At 49.2% G+C, this 18,534-nt stretch overlaps 1 long non-coding RNA gene across 3 annotated transcripts in view; it reads right to left on the bottom strand.

The window, feature by feature from the left end:
• LOC101907523 (uncharacterized) overlaps window positions 1-18,534 on the bottom strand; it is a 161,687-nt gene that overhangs the window by 66,281 nt on the left and 76,872 nt on the right. The window contains exon 1 of one of the 3 annotated variants that reach the window (XR_813537.4): window positions 5,260-18,159. The exons of the other annotated variants lie outside the window; for them this stretch is intronic. This is a non-coding gene — a long non-coding RNA (uncharacterized lncRNA). Of the gene's footprint in view, window positions 1-5,259; window positions 18,160-18,534 lie in introns of those variants that run through there. 3 annotated transcript variants of the gene reach the window in all.

Below are 18,534 nucleotides of genomic sequence, written 5' to 3'. Positions count from 1 at the left end.
GCCCTGGTGTTTCTGCCACCCACCCCCCAGACGGAAGAGGGGCAGGGAAGAGAGCGGGGTGGCTGCTCTCCATTCTTTCTAGGCTCACTGCCCAATTTCTTTTCCATTCCGGGCACCAAGACACAGCTGGGTAGAAGAACATCCCTTGGCTGCCTCTGGTCCCGCCACACCCGGTGGAAAGCCAAGGATCCCGAATGTCAAACCGACCAGGGCGAGAGAAAGCCTCTGCTGGAGCCGCGCTCTGCCCAGCAGACATGCACACAGGTTCCCTGATTTCTTTGGGGCTTCTGGAGAAGGAGGCCCAGAGCCACCCGCCCTGGAGCTCCAAGAGGCCAAGCAGGCAGGAGGCGCGCGTCTCGTTATGTAAAGCACTTGGCTCCCTCCTCTTTCTCTGCATCCTGCTAGCAATTCTGCATCCGGTTTGGGAACTCCAGGAACATCTGCCATTGTCTCTTGCCCATCCACACATGTGTGAGCCCCAGGGCAGGATCGTGTTCATACCTGCCGCTGTCCTGTCTTTAGCAGTGAACCAGCGGCAAAACACACAAAACCCCCGGCCGGTGGCCACACCTGCAGAATTCCACCTCTCTGCCTCATCCCGCTCCCAGCGAAGGCATGGAGACCAAGGCGCTTTCCAGCAGGGAGGATCAGGATCACAGGGGGCCTGTCTCAGCGGCCGAGGTCCTCTAACCAAACAGACGGCACCTCGTCAGGACTGCGCTCGCCCGGCGTCTCCTTTCCTGTATTAGCGTTTGAGTGGCCAGGTCAGAGGAGGCCGGGTGGGAGCAGGCGAGGTGCAGCTGAGTTCAAGAACCCCAGAAGCACCAGTGGCTTGTGTTGATTCTATATGAAGCACTGCTGATGGCCTCTGATCAGATCAGGCTGGGATGTTTTAGACTGGAGCGCCCAAAATGCAAGAAACAGTCGTCCCTGGAGTCAGCTGGTAAAGAACCCACCAACCATATGTCTCTTTATGCAGGAGACGTAAAGAGATGTGGGTTCACTTCCTGGGTCGGGAAGATCCCCTGGAGGAGGGCATGGCAACCCACCCAGTATTCTTGCCTGGAGAATCCCATGGACAGAGGAATCTGGCGGGCTACAGTCCATGGGGTCGCAAAAGAGTTAGACATGACTTCTTGACTAAATAACAACATCCCCATTCTAAACCCAGTCCTTCACTTCCCACCCGCACGCTCTCGGCTTCCTCTTTGTCCCCCAGCTCACCTGCCTTTCTGTTGCTGTTGTTCAGTCACTAAGTCATGTTCAACTCTCTGTGACCTCATGAACTATAGGGCTCTTCTGTCCTCCACTATTTCTCAGAGCTTGCTCAAACTCATGTCCAGTGAGTCAGTGATGCCATCCAGCCATCTCATCCTCTGTCATCCCCTTCTCCTCCCGCCTTCAATCTTTCCCCGCATCAGGGTTCTTTTCTAATGAGTCAGCTCTTTGCATCAGGTGGCCAAAGTATTGGAGCTTCAGCATCAGCATCAGTCCTTCCAATGAATATTCAGGACTGATTTCCTTTAGGATTGACTGACTGGATCTCCTTGCAGTCCAAGGGACTCTCAAGAGCCTTCTCCAACACCACACTCAAAAGTATCAATCTTCAGTGCTCAGCCTCCTTTATGGCCCAACTCATCTGCCTCTACTCAGCATAGTTTGCAGGGTCCCCACCTCACCCCCTCTCCTTTGCATCTCCCAGGGCTACACCTTTCCTGGGTGTGGGTGCACATTCCCCAGTCTCCCCCCAGCACAGGGAAGTTGACGGTCCCCAGGCCCCGCTCTACGCTCTGCTCCACCCCTCTGCTTTCTGGGTTCACGTGCTTATTTCCCACCATCAGGCATCCACTCAACTCCAAAGGAAACTAGAGGCCATGCGTACATTTATCCCTAGGATCTGATATCTGATGCAGAGAAGGAAGCCAATCAATGTTTAAGTAAATAAAGCCTCTGGCCTCTCTTCCTAATTTCAAATTCCCCTCTCCAGGAGTCAAGTAGACATCTTCCCAGGAACAACACCCAAACAATTCCAGAAACTCAGGTAACTCCTCCTGTTGTTATCCATCTTGGCTTATACATACGCCCAGGTCTTAGGATGAGGGAGACTCCCAAGAGATGCAAATTAAATGATTAGGGAAGTAGGGACTCGCCTATTAGCTCAGGCTTGGGCTTATATTTGTAACATCAGCTTGGCTGCATCCCACTCTTAATCCCACAAGCACTGTGGGTACTCACATTGTCAACTTCGCCCGCCCCCACCACCCCACCAATGTAGCCTGCTTCATCGCCCCCTCCCCTCCGCCACCGCCGAGGCCCTGTGCCGTCCTTGCTGGTGAACCTCCCACGCACTTTCCACTCCTTGCTCACCTGCCATCTCTCCCTCCCTGACCTGCTGCTGCCAGGGGGCAGGGGAGTAAGGTCAAGTCAAGCCCTAGCTCAAAAGCCTTCCTAGTTCTGCAGACCCCCAGGTCTGCCCTCGTTTTGACCCCACCCATCATCCCTTGGACTTCCCCTTATAGCTCAGTTAGTAAAGAACCTACCTGCAATGCAGGAGATCTGGGTTTGATTCCTGGATAGGGAAGATCCCCTGGAGAAGGAAATGGCAACCCACTCCAGTATTCTTGCCTGGAGAATTCCATGGACAGAGGAGCCTGGCGGGCTACAGTCCATGGGGTTGCAAGAGTTGGACACAACTTAGCGACTAAACCACCACCACCATCCATTCCGCTAGTCCTCCAGCCCCACCCCATCCTGGGAGGTCCTGCCCAGGTCTGCCTCTGGCCCCCCAGGGCTCGCTGCATGCTTCCACCGGAAAGGACCACCTTCCCTCCCTCACCCCAGCTCTGCCAAGAAAGACCTTCGAGGCCTCCTGAGCGACAACTTTCTCCAGCTTCCTCAGACATGCTGCCTGGCACATTCTTCCACCAAAGTGCCCGGGTGCTGGGCCTGCACTCGCACACTCTGCCTTGTGTTTCGCCATCTCCCTCCCCTCGAAGACAGACACGGGGTCGTACACTTCTGGGCCCAGAAGAAACACTTCCCACGAGGCAGCTGCTTATACATCAGGAGAGCGTAGGCCATTTGAGGATGTATAGACGTCCTTTTCCTTCTTTTAGGCAGTGATGGCTGGGATGAGCCCTAGATGACTGAACACCCAGGGGGCATCAAGGTTCGCATCTGCTCCCACCAGGGAAGACTCAATTTCCAGAGGGCTGCCTGTGGAGGCCTTTTGAAACAGTGGGAAACCGAGGCGCACCTTCCAGGCTTTCCAACCCCCTTCAGCTGCTGCATTCCCCCATTCCATGCATTTGATCTTCATGTAAGATTTTATTTACACCAAGGGATAAGTGACTACAACTTTTTAAACTACTAATGTACTCCATGAGTTTGAGTAAACTCTGGGAGTTGGTGACGGACAGGGAGGCCTGGCGCACTGCAGTCCATGGGGTCACTAATAGTCAGACACAACTGAGCGACTGAAATGAACTGAACGGAATGTACTCCAACCAGTTCACCTCAAACAATCGTAGAGTAAGGCCCAGAGAGGGGAGGTCACTTACTCAGAATCACACAGCTATCAGGAGGCAGTGACGTGAACAGCGAAAGTGTTAGTCGCTCAGTCGTGTCCGACTCTTTGAGACTCCACGGACTGTAAGCCCTCCAGGCTCCTCTGTCCATGGGATTCTCTAGGCAAGAATACTGGAGTGGGTTGCCATTCCCTTCTCCAGGGGATCTTCCCAAAGGAGGAATCAAACTCGGGTCTCCTGTATTGCAGGAGGATTCTTTGCCACTTGAACCATTGGGAAGCCCAGAATCATATGAAAGACCCACAATTTAAATACTGGCAATTAAACCATTGTCGCGAAAGGTCTATCCACAAAATAAACACCCATATGCAGGTCTCTGGGGCCCTTCGTTAGTGAACTCCACCACTGAAAAATGCCTTTCTGGTTGAAAGATCAGTTAACAAGGCAAAGAGAAGCAAGGTCTGGGATCCAGAGTTTATAATGAACGTTTGGGTCTGAAAGAAGCCTTCTGGTATAAAATATAACTTCTAAAAGTGAGGCATTTCAAACCACCTACAACTATCCCATACTTGGGCAACCTGATGCGAGGAGCCGACTCATCAGAAAAGACCCTGATGCTGGGAAAGATTGAGGGTGGGAGGAGAAGGGGACGACAGAGGATGAGATGGTTGGATGGCATCACTGATTTAGTGAACATGAACTTGGGCAAACCCCAAGAGACAGTGAAGGACAAGGAAGCCTGGCGTGCTACAGTCCGTGGGATCACAAAGAGTCCGACGCAACTCGGCAACTGAACAACAGCAGCAAATATCCCACCCTTGTATCCGCCATGCCCGCACGGCAGCTCAGGCGTTCTGGGGAGAACAGACAGCAGAAACAAACCAGCCATCCCTTTCTAATAAAACTCTGAAAACGCTCTCCTTAAGTAACCGCGGTTCTGATTTGAGAGTAATAACGACGCCAATAAATTAAAGCAAGGAGCCCCGGCGGTTTCCAGCTGGAGGCTGCTCCCTGACGGAAGATCCGAAGATTCAGACAGACCTAAGTAGGAGAAACGACCCCAGTTATCAGGGCCAGCCCATCTCCCACTTCCCTCCGCATCCCGCCCATAAAACACGATGATTTACAGGGGCTCGGGGAGGGATCGCTCACTTCCCCTCTGCAGAATTTATTTCCCTTTAATGGGCTGCCAGGCTCCCCGCTCCCTCTAGTCTCTTCCTCTCCTGGTCGGCTGTCTCTCCGGCCTGCCTTCGCACCCTCTCCTCTTCCAAGGGACAGTCAAGGTCAAGGTGGCAACATGCCACTGGCCAAACACAATGGCTCGAGGAACCAGCAGAAGCAGACAAAGTGGCCTCAGGCTCCAGGCGCTGGCCTGGCAGACGTGGGCTCCCCGAGGCTCCACCTGGCTTTTATTGGGGAAAGAAGCTTATTAAAGTGAATAATCCAGCCTTAGGCGGAAAATCGGAATGTAGCAGAGCTGGCCTTGGTGCAGAGGATGGGAGTCAATCCCCGAACCGGCACAGGAATGATTTACGGTCCCTGAACACGGCTCCAGGACTAATGGGGACCAGAATCGGTAATTATACAAGCCCTACAATTACTCCAAATCCCTACCCTCTCATGCTCCCACCCACTGGTCTTTTCCAAGAAGCGGCGGCTCTGAACCCTGGAGACCAGAGGTTAAGAAGTGAAGGAAGGTCTTAGAAATTACATACCTGCTGAAGATTCCTACCTTGAGCTATGAGAAGATGTGCTCTGGGGGAGAGCTGAAGAAAATCCCTTGGTGCAAGTAATGAGACTCCTGACTGTCATACTTCACAAAGTTCCTTCTTTGACATTAGCTCCTTAGATTCCTGCTGCTCTCCTTGGTCAGTGAATGAGGAACCGAGGCTCAGGGAGGTTAGGTGACTTGTCCAGGTCACACAGCCGGCTGGTGACAGACCTTCTTAATCCAGGTTGAGAATTATTTCTACTTAAATACACCGACCAAAGTTGTTTGGAAGTACACAAAAAACATACATAATATGATATATATTACGGGGCTTCCCCAATGGCTTAGTAATAAAGAAACCATTTGTGAAGACACAGGTTCACATCCTGGGTCAGGAAAATCCCCTGGAGGAAATGGCAACCCACTACAGTATTCTTGCCTGGAGAATCCCATGGACAGAGAAGCCTGGCAGGCTATGATCTATGGGGTCGCAGAGTCAGAAACGACTGATGTGAATGAGCAGACATACATACAATACATATTATATATTGTAATATACAATATATATAATGACAATATAACATATATGTATATATAGACACACACACACACATGCACACACCAGTCAATCCTAAAGGAAATTAACCCGAATACTCATGGGAAGGACTGATGCTGAAGCTCCAATACTTTGGCCACCTGATGCAAAGAGCGGACTCGTTGGAAAAGACTCTGATGCTGGGAAAAACTGAGGGCAAAAAAAGGAGAAGGGACCAGCAGAGGATGAGATGATTCGATAGCACTACTGACTCAACGGACATGAATCTGAGAAAACTCTGGGAGATGGTGAGGGAAACCCAGCGTGCTGCCGTCCTGGGGTCGCGAAGCATCGGACATTACTGAGCGGCTGAGCAACAGCAACACATGCATATATAACAGTGCAAATATCAACAGCTGAAAGAACAGATCTCTGAGGGCCATCTCAGATGACCCCGGGATAGGAACAGCTAAGCACGTCTCCTGCAAAGTCACCTTTTTCTTTCCAACAACAGGAGAGGATTTTGCTCTCCTCGGCATCCCAGAATTCTGTGTTCTCTCTTCCCTTCAGGCCCCAAACGCCTTTTAATCTTCACCACAGCTCTGCAAGGAGAAACACGGGGCAGGAACTGTCAGGCCTGACGGACTCCAGATCACCCATAACTCCGTCGGAAACCTGCACAAGCTCCCGAGAGGCCCAGGAACCCAGATGGCTCCTCTGCGAGGGGCTTTCTCTGGGTGGGGCCGGAGCAAAGTCAAGGTTAGGCTGTGGTCTTTAGGCCCCAGACTCCCCCAGATGCTCAGAAAGAAGGGTCCCTGGGGACAGAGTCCTTGTGTTTCCACACCTGGACTTAGGATATATCCACCCTGGTAGACAGACGGACACCTGGAGCCACTTGACAGAGTTGGCTGGAAGCGAAATGCATATTTTTGAAGACTCTAGCCCCACGTGAGCTGTGAGACTCTCACAGTTCCACTGATGGTGGACGGGAAGGTAGAATTGAGACCAGGTGGCCAGGCAAAAAGAGTCCAGCCAACATGAGTAGACCTGAAGGTCAAGTCATACCACGGGTTTGACAGACCAGTAGGTTGAGCATTCTTCTCCTTTTTTCCCTCGTTCTCTTTCCCTACAGGGACTGCCATGCAAACGTTTCTGGCTGCCTCTGGCCCTTCTAAGAGCAATGGGAAGGTGGAGGGCTCACCTTTGCCTGATCTATGCAAAGCATCCTACTTACAGTGTCAGGAAAAGCCGATCCATTATTCTACCTTCAGAGATGCAGCTAATGGATCCCCAGCTGGACTTGACTGGGGTTTTGCTCATAGAGCAGAAGGCTTTGGTGAGAAAGAACTGGGACCTTGCCCAGGGAAGCACCCACTCTCTTAGAAAACTAGAAAAGTTGTGACATTTAGTTTGTGTGGCCGCTCAGCTCTCATCCCCACCTGGCTTGTCCCCGGCCCAGACACCTCCTGGATCCAGGTCTTATTCTCAACTAGCTGCCCACAAAGCCCCAGCAGGTGTGAACGGATCAACACGGTAGTAATTCAGTCATATATATGCACAGGTGTAGCCAACCCCTCCCAGTGCCTTCTGTAAGTCAAAAGAAGGTTCTTTTTAGGTGAAAAGTCTCTAAAATTCAAAGGAAAGATGCTCCAACACAGGGTTTCTCAACCTTGGTGCTCCTGACCTGTTAGGCTGGGTAACTCTTTATGGAAGGACGCTGCCCTGTGCCTTGTAGGATGTTGGGTGCGCGCGCGAGCATGCTCGGTGGCTACGTCGTGTCTGACTCTTCGTGACCCATGGTCTGTAGCTGTTCAGGTCTCTGTCTGTGGGCTTCTCCAGGCAAGAATATTGGGAGTGGCTTGCCATGCCCTCCTCCAGGGGATCTTCCAGACCCAGGGATCGAACCTGCGTCTCTTATGTCTCCTGCACTGGCAGGCGGGTTCTCTACCACCAGCACCACCTGGGAAGCCCTTACCGTGTTTAAAATTTTGCTTTGCTCTTTTGGGTTTGTTTTCTGGAGTACAGCTGCTTTACAACGCTGCGTTGTTTCCACTGTATCACCAAGGGGATCAGCCAGGTGTACGCACATATCCCCTCCCTCCTGGACTCCCTCTCCCTGCCCCGTCTCACCCAAAGGACACAGCCTGTCTCTCCAAAGTTCTGCTTTCAGCCCTACGTCGTTCACCAGCATGACTGCTTCTCTCTCCCTTCATCTCTTCTAAGGAAAAGTCTTCTGATACATCTTATTCATGCAGGAGGAAAAAGGGACCCAAGCTGGTTTTTATTTACCTGGGCAAGTGTCTGTCGGGCCCTCGAAATTCTCCTGGAAGCTGGAGTCCAGCTGGACCCTGATTAAGATGCCGAGAAGAGAAAAACGTGGAGGAGAAAGGGGCAGGGGGGTGGGGGGGCAGGCTCCTGATTAATTGAGAAAACGCAGCCATGCCACGTTTGAATAAGACTGCCCGGCGGAATGCAGGCTTTTTTGTGTGCTCATTCGGTTGAAACAAAAGCGAATAGAGTGGACGACAAAGGGGTCAGGGGAGGGGAGCCCAGCAGCCAATGGATTCCTGCGAACAGGCCCTGTCTGGGGAGATGGAAGCACTGCGCTGACAGCCAGTCAAGGGCATTTGCTGATGAAATCTGTCCACCTAAGTCCTTAAGCTCATTTTTTTTATTTCTGTCTACGATGAATAGTTCCCTCCCCCCAAATTTAATCACTTAAACTTCCTCTCTAGGGCAACACTGTCCAGCACAGAAGCACTGGAAATGTGACAAGCGAATTGAAGTGTGCTGCAAGAGGAAAATAAACGCTGGGTTTCCTAGATTTCACATAAAAAAAAGAGTAGGCAGTCTCACTAATGAGGCTTCCCTGGTGGCTCAGATGGTAAAGAATCCGCCTGCAATGCAGGGACATCCAAGTTCAATCCCTGGGTCAGGAAGATCTCCTGGAGAAGGGAATGCCTACCCATTCCAGTACTCTTGCCTGGAGAATCCCATGGGCAGAGAGAGGAGCCTGGCGGGCTACAGTCCATCGGGTCACAAAGAGTCGGACATAACTGAGCAAGTAACGCTTTCACTTTTCACTATCTCACTAATAGATTTTCTTATATCAATTGCATGTTGAAATAAGATTGGGGATACACTGAGTTATATAAAATATATTGTAAAAACCGATTGTATCTGCTTCCTCTTTTTTTTTTAATGTAATTACTAGAAAGTTTAAAATTACATGTGGACACCTAGATGTCCATCAGCAGACGAATGGATAAGAAAGCTGTGGTACATATACACAATGGAGTGTTACTCAGCCATTAAAAAGAATACATTTGAATCGGTTCTAATGAGGTGGATGAAACTGGAGCCTATTATACAGAGTGAAGTAAACCAGAAAGAAAAACACCAATACAGTATACTAACGCATATATATGGAATTTAGAAAGATGGTAATGACAATCCTGTATGCAAGACAGCAAAAGAGACACAGATGTATAGAACAGTCTTTTGGACTCTATGAGAGAGGGAGAGGGGGAGATGATTTGGGAGAATGGCATTGAAACAAGTATACTATCATATATGAAACGAATCGCCAGTCCAGGTTTGATGCAGGATACAGGATGCTTGGGGCTGGTGCACTGGGCTGACCCAGAGGGATGGTGCAGGGAGTGAGGTGGGAGGGGGGTTCAGGATGGGGAGTACGTGTATACCTGTGGTGGATTTATGCTGATGTATGGCAAAACCAGTACAATATTGTAAAGTAATTAACCTCCAATTAAAATAAATACATGTAAATTAAAAAATAAAATAAAATTACATGTGGGCTGTGGAGCAGTTTTTAAAGTTTTTTATTTTCCTAAATGGACTTAAAATAATAATAATAATAAAAACCCCTTCTACTATGTACTTAGAAACTTGCCAGTGCCTAGGAAATAAACTCAGCATGGCAAAGGGGAAAGGTCATTAGTCTGGAAGTCAGGGGATCTGAATCACTGCCCAGAGTCTTCTACCGACCAGCGAGTCTGCTGCCTGTTTTTATAAATAAAGTTTTATTGGAACACACTCCAAAAAAATGGCATCTGCAGCTTGGATTTTATTTCTATGGGATAGTGCTGCTCCAGGTTAATGATTCTGGGTTGCTGGTCTCTTCTTCCGCTCCTACCCTCTGCTCTTCTTTGCAGATCTATCTCAGATTATCTGGATCCTCTTAAAGAGTGTATCAGGACTTCCCTGGTGGTCTAGTGGTTAAGAGTCCACCTGCCAATGCAGAGGACACAGGTTCAGTCTCTGGTCTGGGAAGATTCCACATGCTGTGGAGCAACTAGGTCTGTCTGCCACAGATATTAAGCCCAGGCTTTACAGCCCAGGAACCGCAACAAGAGACACCACTGCACCGAGCAGCCCTCACACGGCAACTGCAGAGTAGCCCCCGCTCGCCGCAACTTAAGAAAGCCCATGCACAGCAAAGAAGACCCAGTGCAGCCATAAATAAATGGCCTTAAAAAATAAACAGTGCATCCGTCTCCATTCACTTGCCAAAAGCAGTCAGGGGGTCTTGTGCACCTAAAAGAACAAAGTTCGCATATGTAAGGGGACCCCAGCATAATTCAGAGATAGTCTGACATAGCCCGCAGCCCTTGCTTTAGAGGTGGCGTGAGCTGGCCCCAGGGGCTCTGCCAACGCGCAGAGACGAGGAACGCGTGCCCCTCCCCGGCCCAGACGCCATGCTGGATCAATTCCATGCAAGCAGCTGGTGAGGCTCGCCTTTCCCCTCCAACACAGAAGTGGCTTTTCTGGTTCTGCTTAGCTTCCTGGTGACACTCATCCTGCCACCTGTTGTCACTCTTTATATCACAGCTTGCTTTTTCCCCTGCCCTGGATAACACAAGGGTTGTACATCTTTCCATAGAGGAACCTGTGTTTGGGGAGATAGGTTTGGTCCTCCAAGGCAGCCCCTTCTCCCATCCTCCTGTCGAGGGCATCAGTTGGTCAGGTCAGTTCAGTTCAGTCGCTCAGTCGTGTCCGACTCTTTGCGACCCCATGAACCGCAGCACGCCAGGCCTCCCTGTCAGGGCACGTTCAAAAAGAGAGCAAAGGGACACAGTTAAGACAGGCCATTCATCATCCCAACAGACGGCATGGCCTTGGAAGGATCATTTTCCTCCAGAAGGTCTAAGAGCAGCAGTGATCAGAGCACCAGACCGGGAGTTCTCAAGAGGAAGCAACTTTTGACCCTGCTTGTGTTCAGCTGCTAAGTCATGCCTGACTCCTTGCAACCCCATGGACTGGAGTCCACCAGGCTCAGCTGTCATGGGATTTCTCAGCCACAAATACTGGAGTGGGTTGCCATTTCCTTTTCCAAGAGCTCTCCCCGACTCAGGGATTTTACTGTCTCCTGCTTGGCAGGCGGATTCTTTGCCACTGAGCCACTGACTCTACCAGGTGGCAGTCGGTAACATTTGAAGACATTTTTGGTTTTCAGAACTGGGGTTGGAGAACATTACTGGGACCTAGTGGGTAGAGGTCAACAGACACCGCTAAACATCTTACAACGCATAGGATGGTGCCCCACAAAAAAGGCCCCCGAAAGTCAAAGCACTGAGGCTGAGGAACTCTGACCTGGAATATGGACAAGACCAGCCTCCCGCACCACCGCCACCAAGCCACAGCTTGCTCTAATCTCTGGCATCAACGAACATCCATCTTCCCCCAACACCACCTTCCAACAAACACTCCTGGGCGTGGGTCCAGGAAAACCTGAAGGATCAGGGCAAGAAGAACAACTGGGAGAAGAGAAACAGTACAAACACGATTAAATAAATTAGCCCCGCTAATTACCGAGTGTCTAACTTAGCACCTGGAGCAACAGCTGGTGTTGCACTGAGTTGAGCAAACACCATCCCCAACTTGGGCAGGCTCCGGGCACATGGACTTGCTCCTCCCTGCCTCCCTCTGGCAAAAGATCCGACTGAGAAAAGACTAGGCAGTAAAGTCTTAGCAGCAGAGTGCCCACCCTCTGGAGGAGGGTTTCATGCCACGCCACCCCAGACGCACCTGCAGCCCCACCAAAGATGTTCCCAGAAGATTGCTCAACGCAGTCAACGCGCCTCACGGGCTGAGGTCCCAGCTTCCCAAGCTGCTGACTTTTGCAACTTACCCAGTCTGCCACCATGACTCCTGCTGGGCTCTTGCCTGGGAAGTGTCCAAATAGAATATGACTGCCCACCTCTTGGCCTGATGAACCTCTTCCTGACTTTGCTCCTCTGGGCCAAATTGTGTATTCTCAATTTCTCAATCTGGAAGACCTGCTATATATTCTATGAGGCGCCCCCACAAAGACCGGCAGCCTTACAGCTGTGATGTCCCGCCCGGGGAACGTGGTCTAACTAGAAATTGGTGAGCTGAGTACACAACTTCAGGGCACACAGCGGCTCTGATGTATAGCAACTCAGCACCAGACGCCTCTGCCACTCCTGCATCACGCATTGGCACGATGCCCACAGCTGCTCCCCCTGTCTCCATTGAAATGCAGCTGCGTCATAACCATGGGGATGCAGGCAAAGAGCCCCTGGACTCCGCTCAGGGCCCACATTCCATTTTGATTGAAAACCTGCTGTCAGGGGCTTCCCTGGTGGTCCAGTGGTTAAGATGCCGCTCTTCCAATTCAGGGAGGTGTGGGCTCAATCCCTGGTAGAGGAACTAAGATCCCACACACAGTGTGGCACAACCAAAAACTGAGATAGATAAAATACATAATAAATAAATAAAAATAAAACCTGCTGTCGAAGTGATTCTCCCAGATCGCACTTTACTGGGTTGAATGCCAGCGTACTAAGTCGATTCAGTTGTGTCCGACTCTTTGCGACCCCATGGACTGTAGCCCGCCAGGCTCCTCTGTCCATGGGACTCTCCAGGCAAGAATACTGGAGTGGGTTGCCGTGCCCTCCTCCAGGGGATCTTCCCGACCCAGGGATCAAACCCGCATCTCACAGCACCACCTGGGAACCCACTGGGTTGAATGGTGGCCCCCCAAAGATACGTCCACAACCTAACCCTCAGAATCTTTGAATATGTCCTTATTTGGCAAAAGGGTCTCTGCCGATAAAATTAAGAATCTCAAGATGACATCCTCCTGATTACCCTGGAAGGTACCAAATCCAATCACAGGTTTCCTTACAAGAGACAGAAGAGAAGACAAACACACAGAGGAACTGGCCACACGAAGATGGAGACAGAGGCTGGATGCTGCTACAAGCCAAGGACAGCTCACAGCCACCAGAGGCTGGAAGCGGCAAAGGAGGACACTTCTCCAGAGCCTCCAGAGCCTGCTGACACCTTGATTTTGGACGTCTGGTCTCCAGAGCTGTGGGAGAATAAACTCCTGCTTTTTTTGGCCACTTGGTGGCAACTTGGCCAGTTCCAGCAGCCCTAGGGAAACTAATACGCACACATTCAATCCCACTCTCAGCAACAACACTGCCCGTGTATACAGCTCCTTTAGTACAAACCGGGCTTCCCTGGTGGCTCAGATGGTAAAGAATCCACCTGCCAATGCAGGAGATGCAGGTTCAATCCCTAGGTCAGGAAGACCCCCTGGAGAAGGAAATGACAACCCATTCCAGTATTCCTGCCTGGAATTCCAGAATTCCTGCCTGTGTATTCCATGCACAGAGCATCCTGGTGGGCTACAGTCCAAGGGGTTGCAAATAATCAGGCACGACTGAGCAAGTAGCATGAGCATAAACTACAGAACTCCGGACTTGAGTTGTAGACTCATTAAGTCACTTTTTTTTTTTTTTTTGGCCATGTCACCTGGTTTGTAGGATCTTAGTTCCCCAACCAGGGATCAAACCCGTGCCCCTACAGTGAAAGCCCAGTGTCCTAACAACTGGACCACCAGGGAATTCCCTAATTCACCTTTGTTAGACATCTACTCTGCCCAAATGTCACCTCCTAGAGTGTTTCCATAACAACTCCATCAAAAACGGTCCTTACTCCAGCTTCACAAATACCTCTGTAGCCTGCTTCCATACCTGCTCCTGTACCTCTGTAGATCTGCTTCCATTTTTTTCCTACCCCTTTTTGCTTCTCAACATTATACAGTTATTTGTGTGCTTGAATATCATCTGGCTCTACCATTTGAATATATGCCCCTTAAGGCCAGGGGCAGGTTCTGCTTATTTACTGCTAAATGTCCAATTAAGAGAATATTTAGCACATAGGACATTCTCAGAAATATTTGGCTGGATGTATAGAGTCATAATCCTTATCTGCAAAAGTAGAGAGTCCAGAACATTCTATCTTCTAATTCTAATAGAGCATTTTTACAAATAAAAATGTATTCCTACACTCTCCCTTTGGGTTCCCAAGGTCTTTTGCACATATAACAGTAGCTTCAAGTACATCAAGATTTGTCTTTGGAAAAAATGGGAATTTTCTCTGAAGGGAAATTCCTGGGCTCCTGATGGCTGAAGTACATTGCCTAAAATGCCCCTAAATTTTTAGCAAATGACCGGCTTTTTGCATCTCCCATTTCTACACTTCTTTTAAGAAACAGGCGTTGGGATGCACAGTGAGTGATGATTAAGGAAGAGATGGTGACTCAAAACACGGAGGTCACTCCAATCAGCAGACTGAAGCTCCCCTGGGCAGCCAAGGGCTCGGAGTGGATGGTTGCTTGTAATGTTCCCGTACATCTGAGGACATCACGATGCTGTTGTTACAAAGTGAAGATCCGCCTGAACCTGCTCTTTAGGAACTCTGAACCCAAGAACCCTCCACGTAAAGAATTAAACTCTTCGGTCAATTTGTTGCAGTTTAGTCACTAAGTCATGTCTGACTCTGCAACCCCGTGGACTGTAGCCCGCAGGCTCCTCCGTCCATGGGATTTTCCAGGCAAGAATACTGGAGTGGGTTGCCATTTCCTTCTCTAGGGGATCTTCTCCACCCAGAGATCAAACCCACATCTCCTGCACTGCAGGCGGATTCTTTACCATCTGAGCCAGCAGAGAAGCCCCTTTGGTCAGTAGGTAGCTGTATTTCGAGCTCAGCTCAGATGAGAGCAACAAGACCCAGGTAACCGGCAGGCAGAAAGCTCCAGTCTCTCTGGAAGGCATAAATTCACTCTTTCTAGGCTTTAGATCTGCTACTAACATCACAGAGCTTTTTTTAAAAGGCAGGATAATAAGTAAATAGAAGTCTTCAGAGTTTTGATGCGTGTTGGGGGGGTGGTGGCATTAATACGAGTAAAACTTGGAGTAAAGGAGAATTTTAAAGCTTTAAAAACCTTTGACCTTCCAGAGAAAGCCAAAAATATTATTTGCACTTCGTCTGCATTCAGTTGGAATGCTTACAAAACTAGTCAGGACGGAGGCTCTTTCTCCTAATAAGTCTCCACTGAGAGCAGTCCTTCACCGTATTGCGTCCCTGGCCCAAGGACCATGTTGGGAAAGGAGCTCTACCTCAAGAGGCAGAGAAAAGAACAGAACGATCCTAACGTAACAGAATTTGAAAGTTCACGAACACGGCTTCAAATTTATACCACAACCAACTTCTTCTTCAGTTTCTCTTTTTTATTTTATGCTGGAGTATAGTCGATTGACAGTACTGTGTTAAGTTTCAGGTGGATAGCAAAGTGATTCAGTTATACAGACACATGCACCCATTCTTTTTCAGATTCTTCTCCCATGTGGGTTACTACAGAATCCTGAGTAGAGTTCCCCAGGCTATGCAGTAGGTCCTTGTTGATCATCTGTTTTATATATAGCCGTGTGTATATGTTCCCTCCACCCCCTAATTTAACCCTACCCCACCTTTCCCCTTTGGTTACCATACATGTTATTTCTGAGTCTATGAGTCTGTTTCTGTTAAGTCACTTCACTTGTACCACTTTCTTTTAGATTGCACATATAAATGATATCATATGATATTTGTCTTTATGTGACTTACTTCACTTGGTGTGATCATCTCTAGATCCATCCATGTTGCTGCAAATGCCACTACTTCATGCTTCTTTATGGCTGAGTAATATCCACTGTGGGCTTCCGGGGTGACTCAGTGATAATCTGTCTGCCAAGCGGAAGACTCGGACTCAATCCCTGGGTTGGGAAGATCCCCTGGAGAAGGAAATGGCAACCCACTCCGGTATTCTTGCCTGGAGAATCCCATGGACAGAGGCGGGCTACAGTCTGTGGGGTCACAAAGAGTCGAACCTGACTTAGTGACTGAGCAAGCACGTGATATATAGACCACGTCTTCTTCATCCATTCCTCCGCTGATGGACACTTATCAACAACTTTTAAAAACTACTGCGTGTCAAGTTTTGGTAAAATACGAAAGAAGACTATTCAGATGAAGCTGGATCTTCTTCATACCTTTACAGAAACATACATTCCTCTATAGACTGAATGCAGAAGCAGATCTGAGAATCCAGCCACTTGCAATGAAGCCAGACAAAGTAGAGCTTAGCAAAAATGGGGAAAACACCACTCTTCTCAATTCCTTTTGTTTTGGAAAACACAACTGTATTTCATAAAATATACTAAAGGTTAAAATGCAGTGGGTTTATTATTATTTCTGAATAAATAACTTCTAAGAATTTCTCAGTTTCCATTGCTATCGCAGTCAATACCATAATCAAGACCAAAGTGAAAAACTGCTGAACAATCCAAGACTGTGAAAGAGTCTTGCGACTAAGAAACACCGCTACATAAGAACACTTGACAATTTTGCTAAATAGAAGAAAAATAGGTTGTAAAAGATTGTGGTAAATATCCATGATTTTATTTTCTTCTTTGGGTTTTTCCCTATTTCCAATTTTCTATGAATACACAGGGCATATTGTATTTAACATTCTTACAGATTCAGCAACAGGTAAATCGGTAGACAAATGTTTTAAAAATTATTTCAGGTCTTTTCCCTTCTGGCTTTCACTAGTAAAGCTCTAGACAGCGTCTAGTACACAGTAGGCACTTAGTAGTTCTTCCAAATGGTCTGGAAGAGCTTTTCACACAAGGCCAATGATTAGTTGGCTTAGAATTATCATGTCTTAGGGAGGTTTGTTTACTTTGAATAAAAACAAATAAAAAATACATACATGCATACCTCATACACCAGTGTAGCATTTAACTGACTCCTCTATTTAACACTATTTTCTTCAAGGCAAAGAACAATACTTAGTTAGAGTCTCTCTGGTTTAGGTAAATCCCATGGATCGGAGGAGCCTGGTAGGCTGCAGTCCATGGGGTTGCTAAGAGTCAGACCCGACTGATCGACTTCACTTTCACTTTCATGCATTGGAGAAGGAAATGGCAACCCACTCCAGCGTTCTTGCCTGGAGATCCCAAGTACGGGGGAGCCTCGTGGGCTGCCGTCTATGGGGTCGCACAGAGTCGGACATGACTGAAGTGACTTAGCAGCAGCAACAATTCCTAAAACAAAATGTATTTTCTTCTGGGAAACTGCAGAATGATCAAATTCTCAAAACAACAGTGGTTGTTGATCCTTTCAATTAAAACTTTATAAAAAAATGCCAAGGGAGAGGGACTTCCTTGGCGGTCCAGTGGTTAAGACTCTACACGCCCAATGCAGGGGGCATGGGTTCGATCCCTGGTGAGGGAATTAAGATCCCATAGGCCGCATGGCGTGGATAAAAAAAAAGAAAGAAAGAAAGCAAAAAGTTATAAGTGTGTGGGAATGTCATAAAAGTAAACCCAGGTGTGGTTTAGTTTCAACTTCAAAAAGAAGGTTGAGAATTGAAGCTCAGATTTGTTTTCTTCCACGAACAGAGAAAATAAGCATAAATAGCGATGCTCCCATATCACTGGAAGATGCTAAGAAAAGAATCACTGGGGAAAAAAAAAAACCAAACTTGCCTGGTCATCGGTCACTTGGCTCTTCCTAAGTGGCCCTGAGCAACCAACTCTGAGATTTTTGATTCTGCAGCCATGAAAAGAAGGCCATGGGCATCTACGGAGCAAGGAGAACCAGAGCTCACAAGACCAAGGTGGTTGGTTTCGCAGACTGAAATGGGCACCCTGGATTTCAGGAGCTCCAGAGTCTGGGCCTGGCTCAGAGAAGGAGGTCCTCCCAGACTCCTTCTCTCCTGCTCAGAGACCCACCAGGGGACTAGGTATAAACCCACCCCTGTTGACATGTAAGCAGCCGGGGCATCCAGAGCTGCTTCCTGCAGCACCAGCATCGCGGGCCCTGGGGCCACTTCCCGATCTGTCCCAAGGCGCACAGACCCCTTTTGGGGCTTCCCATGCCCCCTCTCCAGCGGCCCCAGCAGGCCCACACCGCTCCCTTGAGCCACATAACTCACGGGCTTCAGGCCGCCAAGCCAGGATACTGTGGTTCCCAGCCCAAGATCAGCCCCCAGCCCCTCCCTGCTGCCGCCCCCAACACAACCCTGCCCTTCCTCCCCTTCGCCCTTGGTGGGTCCCCACAGGGCAGCTCCAGGGCTGCCACCCTCCAGAACACTCCCCCATCTGGGAGCACACGCAAAGCTGCTTGACATCATACCATGGTCCCCACCTGGGAGCCAAGCTCCGTCTCAATCCATTTGGCGACGAAGCTCTGATGGGCGTGGGAAAAGTACAGAGAACAGAAAGGACACGAGTGTCTGCCTGAGATCCGGTGCTCCCCACCCCACCCCATCCTCTTCCCCCGCAGCACCCCAGCTTCCACTGTCGGAAGGTAAGGTCTTAAGAGGTCACTGAGTCCTACTGTCAAAATAAATGGGAAACGTCTCTCTCTAAAGGGCAATT

Source organism: Bos taurus, chromosome 19 (assembly GCF_002263795.3).
Source record: "Bos taurus isolate L1 Dominette 01449 registration number 42190680 breed Hereford chromosome 19, ARS-UCD2.0, whole genome shotgun sequence".
NCBI classification, from domain to species: domain Eukaryota; kingdom Metazoa; phylum Chordata; class Mammalia; order Artiodactyla; family Bovidae; genus Bos; species Bos taurus.
This window is presented reverse-complemented; position numbering and strand designations above follow the sequence as displayed.